Below are 9,540 nucleotides of genomic sequence, written 5' to 3'. Positions count from 1 at the left end.
GCAGCTGCCCTGCAGGAACCCAGATTGGTAGGTAGTTTATATATTTTATATATCTATATAAATACATACAGACGGAGTGCTTCTTTTTGTTTGAAAAGACACCTTTCCACAGAGAAGCCACTTTCCTCAATTCTCCCCTAAAAAAATCGCCATTTTCGGGGTTATTTTGCAAAACACCGGGCTGAAAGCAAAAGAAAACCCCCAGACAAAAGGGGAAGGAGGGCGAGAAGAAACGGATAAAAAGGGGGGGGGGGGGGGGGAAGAATTCGGGCTCTGGATGAATTCTTTCCGTCGGCGGAGGAGAAAGGAGAGGGCAGCGGGCAACAATAACGGCGGGCGCGGAGCCCACAGCGGGGCGGGCAGCGCTGGGGGCCGCTCGGCCCGCGGTCCCCCGCCGGCTCGGGCTCGGTTCAGCGTCGGGCGGGCAGCCCGCGGCGTCGTGGCCCGCGGCGCTCGGCTGGCGGTCCCGCGCGGCGCAGGCGGCAGCGGGCGGCTCTGTCAGGTCGCAGCCCCGGGCTCTCCGCAGCACGCCCGGCCCCGCTCGGTTTCATTTTAAGAGGCTCTGAGCGGCCCAACCGTCGCCAACCGCCTCTTGACGAGCACGTGGCCACGCCCCCAGCCGGCGCGGCGCGGGGGGGCCCTGGGGGGCGGGGCTTCGCGCCGGCTTTTTAACCCCTTCGAGGAGGACGGTGAAAGGGGAGGGGGCCGTATGAGCGGGCGCTTCCACCAGGCAGAGGAGAGGGGTGGCCAAAAAAAGAAAAGGGGGGAAAAAAAAAAGAAAGAAGGGGAAACCGTTCCTCTTCACGCCGGCGAGACACGCCCATAAAGAAAGCTGGGCACAAACCCAGAATCTGTTTCCTCACTTCTCTTTTTATCCGGCTCGCTTTTGCCACCGCGACCGCCTCCCTCGCTGACTCTTCCTAGGGAGACCCCCGTTCCGAGGGACGCGGGGGAGGTGGTAGGTCCCTCAGCTGGTCTGTCGCCAAGGGGCCGCTGCCGTGGAGCACACGCGGGGGGCGGGGGGAGTCGAGCCCAGTTGCCAGAGCTGCTGTCTTTGTCTGAGGGAGCAGCGAGCACCGCGATTGGCAGAGGTCTCCGGGCAGCCCACCCAATCAACCGGCAGCGAAGCCGGCCGGCTCGATGGCGATTGGCTGGGAGCCCCAGTTACTAAGTGGGACAAAGAAAGGCGAGCGCTGAGGCTCCGAGCGGGGACGGGGCGGAAGGGGGCGCCGGGCGCTCTTGCCCTGCACACAGTCCGGGGCAGACCCCGGGCTGGGCTGTGTGACCCTCCGCTAAAGCTGACTTCATGCTGTCCGTATGGGAACACTGCCCACATCGACGGGGAACGGCACTTACCGGGCCAGTGCCCGCAGCGCCGGGCCTACCTGCTACCCTCCGGCCTCGTTTTGGGGATGAAATGCAGGGGAGAGCGCCGGAGCTCGGGCCTTGGGTTGGTGTAACCGCTGTCCCCATTCCCTGCTGGGGCCTGGGCTGGTCGACACCCCTTGGGCCACACCATTCCCCCGCCAGCTGCCTGTCCTGACAGAAACACGGGATTCTTCTCCCCTGCCTTACTTTTGCAGTTCCCTGGCAGCTGCCTGCTGCGTATTCCACGTAATAACCAGAACATTTTGGAGGGCATCGTAACTGTCCACTAACTAGAATGTGACCCCGGGGAAACCCAAAGCTCTTTCTAGCAACATAACCAGGGGAAAGAAGCAGAGGAAAAGGCATCAAACCAGATGACAGCCTGTCACAAGCTTTGGGGTAAATCTGAGCTGCAAACATCCCTGAAACTCAACCTCAGCTTGCCAGCCAACCACATCCTGATGGCCAGACCCTGAGACCGCAGCCCACAAGCGCTGTTGGGAGGCAGAAATACAGCCAGCTCGGCAGCCAGCCTTGGTCTTAGCGTGGCAAAGCATCCTTAAGAAAAGGCAAAATGACAGCAGTTGAGAAATTAAGGAAAAGTCCTTTTTGGAGACTTCCAACTGGTGTCACAGGCACAAAGACAGACAGGCACCTTGATCTGCTGCACAGATGTCAAGGAACGTTAGAAAACCCAGCACTGAAGTTGTCTGCTTTATTTGCACTTTAAAGCATGGAAGGGAAAGTTATGAATAATTTCTCCTGCTCTAGGACCAGGTAGAAAGCTCTTGAAAGCACTCCTGTCTTAGGCGAGCCGGACGGTGACTGCGGCACTAAGTAACTGAAAGGCTATACCCATCTTAAAAGTACGTGGGAAGGGCTGGGTACAGAGGATCCGTGGCAAGCGGTTGAGAGCAGTGCTGCTGCAGTAATAGAGCTCCTTGAGGGATGGACAGCTGCAGAGGAGCACAGGGCTTTGATTCAAATAACTGGCTGTAGATAAATTAATTTTACATCCCTGTCCACAAACTCCGATTAATCCCCGATAACCAGATACGAGTCCTTTTCCTAATTTCTAAATTCAATTTCCTGAGCAGATACAACGTGCCAGCTCAAGCTTGCTCGAAGTGAAACGCCAGTCCTGAAGCATAGACATCACCCCCCCACCCCCCCCAGTGAAATTTAAGTTGCTCCTCTGGGTACACAAATGATGGTGCGTGGGGCAGGGCTGCCGAGCAGTCCCACAGGGGTCAGGCGATGGGTGCAGGTGGAGGCGTGGATGCCGCTTTGCACACCCCGTGGTCCTGAGGAACAGGGCTGCCATCCCTACCACTGCCCCCAAACTTGGATTTGCAACTCTGGTGGGGGGAGGAAGGAGGGAGAGAGGGAGGGAGGCTTGGACTGAAATTCATTTTCCCCCTTCCTGCACCTCATTATAAGTTCCACCCACATAAGACCTAATTACTTGGCTTTTATGCTGGCAAAGTGGATTTCATCCTTGCTGTTTCCCATGGTGGTTGCCTTCATTTTCATGGCGGCACTGATGGTTACAGCTTATTGATGTTTTCACTTTAGTGATTTAAAGCAGAATACATTTTGTTATTAGCACTGGTTTCTCTCATTGCTGCTTTAATCAAAGATGCAATTTAAGGCAAAAGGATTGTGTCTAATGGTAAACAGTAGGATAATGCCTTGAGAGAACAGAATATTAATGTGTTTTTATTTCTCAAACCCGTGCTTATAACATAACCAGGATTATTTGGCTCCCAACATGCACGCATGGGGTGCTCCCTTTGCTACCACACCTCCTGCCTTGCATTAGAGGGAGGCACATCTACTGCCTTACACACTGCAAAATCCCCTCTGCCTGTGTGTCTCTCTGCCACGGGCGCAAAATCTAAGCATCCGGCATCATGGCACTGCCCTTGCAGAACAGAAACCCAACCAGGAGCATACCAAGCACCCAGGGATGCTTGAGGTTTGGCTGAGCACTAGAGCACCCCAAGTCAGGAAAAGCTACATTCAGGCACTGCAATAAAATAATGGAGACAACGGCAATGCTTCAGCAAGGGGCACAATGCTTGAGAAAGGGTCCTGATGCCCTGTTCTAAGGCTGAAAGGCAAGACATGAGCACAGCATCTCCTGCCTGCCCGATGTCCCCACATCGATGGCTGTGCATTCACTTGCTTTCATTTCCTTGGATCTGACAATTTACATTTTAAGGCAAGATTAAATAATTGAAGTTTTGAGCACTTCCATGTGCTTCAGGAGGAGCCAAAAGGACCCAGGCTGGAACAGGCCGAACACAGAAAAGCCATTTGTGCCAAACTGCTTGGTTTCCTCTTTGCCGAGCCATGAGAATGTGATATCCGACAGCTGAATGTAGGCCACAACGGGCTTTTATAGTTGGAGGGGTGGAGGAGGGAGAGGGCCTGAATCCACAGTGCTGCCACTCAAATACACCAGAATGCTGAGAAATTTTTGGGGCAGGCTAGAGACTCCTGGCCACTCCTGACTGTCACAAGCCTAGGTCCTGTTGGAGGGGAGTTTGCAGAAGGTAGAGCTGCGTTCACGTTGGAAGGGTGATAAATGCTACACAAAATTGCTAGCCTTGTGCTGCACCAGGATTTGTGGAGTATCTCTCATAATTGGTGGGCAGCTTCCCGTGAGGGCTGCCACCTCTTGTAAGTAACAGTAAGAGAACAACCAGTTACAGCAGTTTGGTTTAGTTAACAGATTATTCCTGCCTGCTTCTCACCTCTTGGTGATGAGAAGACAAGGAAAAGCAGGAGGGTTGGTCTGCTTCTGCTCAGATACTGCTGCTGGGGTCTCAGCACAACTCAGTGTGCTGCAAGCTAAACCTGGGGCTTGCTGGAAGGGGAAGAGGTAGTAGGAAGAGCAGAGGTTCCTTCCTGAACAGTGCAGTGCTGGCGGCACAGGCATGGTGCAAGCACCATCTTCTCCTTGATTTGTATGATCTGAGCCCTGAAACTACCACAGAGACCAAAGCATTTGCCACCCCTGCATCCTCCTGCACCTTCACATGAGATGTAATGGGTGTTTTTAACTAGGACCGTGCTTCCTCCTCTCTGCTTTAGAGTAATTTTATGTCCTAATAGGCTGCAAAACAGTTGCCCTGCTCTGCCCTAGATGTGGCCACATTTCTGTGGTGAGGGAGAACTCTGGCAAGTGTGCTGAAGTTGGGTGTGCTTTGGTTTGAAAATTATACATTGCCTTCAAAACCTGTATTAAAGAATAATATGTGGTCTGCAGAAAAATTCAAGTGAAACACTTCAGTGTTAGGAAGTGTCTCATTTACAGCTGCCAGAGCTGCTCATGCCCTCTTCCCTCCCGTGTCCACCCGACAAGGAAGGAGCCTGAAGCAAGGGCTGGTGTAGGTGAAGGTCTAGCACGATGCATGCACAGAGTTGGGCTTGTGAGGAATCATACATTAGGCATTTCCTAACTTAAAAGCACTTGGCTTTCCATTGTAAACAACATTCTTTTAGCATAGGAAACCATATTTAACAGAATAAGATCTTTTACATGAATGTCTACAAGGTAGGTTGTTGCAGCTGGACCTAAAAGTATTCCTCAGCAAGGCTTGGAATACAGCAGGGCTTGGCCCTTCCTCGCTGCCCCCAAAATCTCAGGAGTAATGGTCAGGGCTGGAAGCGGAGAGCTGCTGTCCTGCAAGGGGAGGGGAGGTGAACGGGGCTGTTGCAGCCGGGCAGCGGACGCCAACCCCACGCTCTGCCCACCGGTGCCCGGGGGTGGAGGTGTCTGCCCTGAAGGGTGCCCGGGGGGCGGGCATGCGAGGGGGTAGGCGCGGGGAGGGGGTGAGAGAAAGGACACGCCGCACCGAGCTGTGCTGAATCGCTGCTTTGGCAGACAGCACCGGGCCAGCTTTTTAGAAAGTTCACGTTCAGTTATTGTTTTGACAGGCTGCCAAAGTTTTCCTGAGGAATGCAGGCAGCAGAAGGGAAATGGCGATTTTCTGACTCTTTTTTGTTGTTTTTTTTTTTTTTTTTTATAACTCAGCCAAACCAGAATGGAATTTCATGGGAAAAACGAAAGGTACATCTCTAGCCTCCGGGCATCTGCGCTGCCAAATTTCAGAGGCTGACTGTGAACAATGGAGGTGGCAGAGCATCTCCAAGGCAGCGCACACTTGCACGCACTCACATGTGCTCACACATTCCACTCACACTCACACACACACACACACACACTGGATGCATCTTTTCTGACTGCCAGTGCTCCCCTCCCTCCCTGCACCCAACGCCCCCGGAAGACTGACATTAACCCATAGCGCTTAACCCCAGAAGTAGCTGTGGTGTAAAGGAGAAGACAAAGCCAGTTTGCAGCTGATGAAAAGCCTGTGACTTGGCCTTGGGAGGACACCTAATTCCTCTCCCACCCTGTTCCTAGTCCACAGCCAGCTGTGCATGCATGGTGCTTCAGGGACCCCACAACCATGGGAGCGACCCCTTCTCCTCACACACTCCTCACTATGTGAGTCTCAGAGCTGCAGGGTATTTTTGCAGGTCTTCCTACCCCTAGGAAGGGCAGGAGGTTGCAAGCTCCTCTTCTCCTCCTCCATGGAAGTGGCAAAGCAGCCGGTGAGCCAGGCTCGGGCACTGCAGCACCCCAGGGTCTGTGGGGCTGTGGAACTGGGCTGGGGAGCTGCCAGTTACCTTCTGTTTTCCAGCACACTAATTTCTCTTGTCATCTTGCCAGTGACAAACAGAGAGAGTTAAACAGAGCAATCCATTAAAGAAGCAGCCTGACAGAGCGATTGTTAAGGGTTTCAGCGATCCCCATTTACACTGGCTTGAAAAAAATGTTGCCTCAAGCAGCTCCAATTACAGAATTATCGGACCACACTCCAGTCCCTTTGTGCACTTCACATCTCTGTCATCGTTCCAGGCATCTCTCTATTTAGTTGCTTGGAAATGGTGAGCAAAATGGAAGGAGACTTGTAACAAGTTCAGTGAAATCAGAGTGGGGGTGGGGGGGAAGAGAGAGAGAAAAAAGCCACCCTCAGCTGTAATGTCCTAACCCAGGACATTTTTGAATAGGAACTGGAAATATTCTTCACTTCCTCCATTCATTGCTTTAATGCACTGAAACTACTTGCTCTGAGTTTTTTTCCTCCCCCCCTCCTCCCCCCAGGAATGTACAATAACCACTCTGTAAATTCCTCAGGTCTGATTTTTAAGAGGAACTGTAGAAACTTGGAGGAAAGAAATAATCCAAATACCTTCCTGCAGTAACTCTTTCTTTGTAATAAACATGGCAGTGCACATTCTGATCACAGCCAGCGATGCAGGCATCGGGAAGAGGAAATCAAAGGCGCATCTAGGAAGAAGCAAGGTCTCAGCTCCGCTCTGCTGGCACCCCACCTGACGACCTTCAGGCTGAATTGTCAGTGCTCGTTTGAAGGTGGCACCATTTCTGGTAAGAGGGATTCTGGGAAAGCCCAGAGGAGTGCTCCCTTCTGCATATGCAAAGCTTGAACTCTGTGGATCTGTAATTATTATGAAACACCCCCACCCCCACCCCACACCCCCCCAAATCAACACAATATTTTTAATGCTCTAGGATGCAAAGCTGAAGGATTCCCTAGCCCTTCACCTGATGCTTAGACAGGTACCCACGGTGCAGCAGCTACATGATGTGGATGTTTTGCCCTCAACAATACATGACCTTACCTATTTATCTTCCAGCAAACTCTCCCATTCCTGTTCTTCTGAACAATTTCAGCATTATTCTAGTACTAGTATTCTTATATACCCATAACTGTTAGCTCATAGGAAGAACCCCACATCCCTCCACCCCACGCACCCTTTTTCTTGCAGCAGAGGTGATCTAGTTTCACAAGGAAGATAAGGGAGCAAAGCTATCCCTACATACTGCTGGGGAGAGGATCAAGCATGCATAGGTGAATGGTGCCTTCACTCTGGCCCTAAACAGAAGGAAATTTCTCATGGCTGAGTCCTCAGTCCTGCCATAGAACTCCCTTGTCCTTGTCCCTTTCCATGGGATATAATGGAGCTGATCCATTGCTCTTTACAGAATCACAGAATCACCAAGGTTGGAAGAGACCTCAAAGATCAAGTCCAACCTGTTACCACAGACCTTATGACTAAACCATGGCATCAAGTGCCAGGTCCAATCCCCTCTTGAACACCTCCAGGGATGGTGACTGCACTACCTCCCTGGGCAGCACATTCCAATGCCTAACAACTCTCTCTGTGCAGAACTTTCTCCTCACCTCGAGCCTAAACTTCCCCTGGTGCCACTTGAGACTGTGTCCTCATGTTTTGGTGCTGGTTGCCTGGAGGAAGAGACCAACCTCCATCTGGCTACAACCTCCTTTCAGATAGTTGTAGAGAGCAATAAGGTCTCCCCTGAGCCTCCTCTTCTCCAGGCTAAACAATCCCAGCTCCCTCAGCCTCTCCTCGTAGGGCTGTGCTCGAGGCCTCTCCCCAGCCTCATTGCCCTTCTCTGGACGCATTTAAGTGTCTCAATGTCCTTCTTAAACTGAGGGGCCCAGAACTGGACACAGGACTCAAGGTGTAGCCTAACCAGTGCTGAGTACAGGGGCACAATTTAGGTCAAGGAAACTTCACTGCAATGCATCTGTGCTCGGAGTTCTGCTTAGCCCCAGTAGTGGCGACTTTCACCCAAGGCTTTGGGTGGAGATGGAAAGCGGGAGAAAAACAACCAAAGCAACCCAGGGAGCTCTCAGGGGTATTGAAAAGTCATCTTGTTTCTTATTAATCACTTAGGCCAAGAATTCAAACGTTGACAGTGTGCTGGCTGGGGCTGATTTCCTTGCAGTTATCCACATGCAATTCATGCCTTGGAAAATGACCCATTTACCATCATGCATTGTTGCTTAGCTACGCACGCTTTCCCTCTAAGTTTTTCCAAATGGAAACATGGCTCTGTTTGCTTTGGAGATCATTTTCCCTGGCTTTCTTTGCTTCACAGCAAATAAGTGCAGGAAGAAAAGCCTCAGAACTCTAAGCGAGGGAATCAAACAAACAGCGCTGTTGTAGGGTAAGCGTTTCAAACCGGCACACGAATGTGATGCCTTCCTTGACCAGGCAAGGCAGTGGGCAGGGAGGCCTTGGGCAAAGGCAGTTTGCAGATCAGCTTCTTTAAGATGCTTTTTTTTTGGTGTCCTTTGCATTAAGGTTCTTTTCCTGCTGAAGATTTCCAAACCTGAGGATGAAATTCAGTTGAATAACACTGGGTTCCCATGAGAAGGATACCAATTTCCTGGAGGACAGATGGGACTTTAGTGCACTGAGGACTCATTCGTTGTCTCTGTTGCCATGCTTGCCCAGTGAAGTCCAAGGCACCCTCTAGAAGCAGGCAGAAAAACACCTCCCTCATCCCTGCTAAGCACCACACTGCTTTGTACCACAAGATTAGACTTTATCACCATCAAACACCGAAGTTTCTGAGATTCACTAAGTCCTATCTGTAGTCTAAGTGCCTCTGTAGTGAATCTAGAGATTCACTGAGTTCTGTCCTGTTGATGGACATGTGGTAGCAGATCAATCACTGCAGCATGAAGTTCAGCTTCCCAGCACACCAGGTAAATACTTTGGCCATCAGCTGCAGGCTTGAGCCTACCGGTGCCTCTGCTGCACAGATGTCATTGAAATGAATGACAAATCCAGAGCATTTGGAAGGCATCAGCTTTACTGCCCATCCACAGAGGGGCTGTGCAGCACCTGTGTGGCTCATCCCCCCACCTCTGGGGAGCATTGGCCTTGCTAAGCACATGTCTTAGGGCAGAGCTGTGCCAGTACAGTACTTGCATCCAGGATTTCCAGGTGTTCAGCAGTTCTTCTGTTTCTCAAGGATCAGACAGAACTCACATCTTCAGACTTTACTGAGGACAAAGCTTTTGGGTAAAAAGGCAGCCAGGTCTCTCTCTTAAATCATGGAAACATGGAATTAGACCTTTAAGATTATCAAAGTTTAGCTGTCAACCTAAGACCACCATGGCCATTAAACCATGTCCTGAAGTGCCATGTCCACACACTACAGGTTGGTAGAGACATGCAAAACCTTTTGTTTCTTGGTGCCATTGCTGGATGCAAACTCTTCGCAGAGCATAGGCAAAGCTGGCAGCTGCTGGCAGGCTGGGT

This window comes from Dryobates pubescens, chromosome 11, assembly GCF_014839835.1.
Source record: "Dryobates pubescens isolate bDryPub1 chromosome 11, bDryPub1.pri, whole genome shotgun sequence".
In the NCBI taxonomy this organism is placed as follows: domain Eukaryota; kingdom Metazoa; phylum Chordata; class Aves; order Piciformes; family Picidae; genus Dryobates; species Dryobates pubescens.
The sequence above is the reverse complement of the archived record's forward strand: the minus strand, read 5'-3'. Positions refer to the sequence as shown.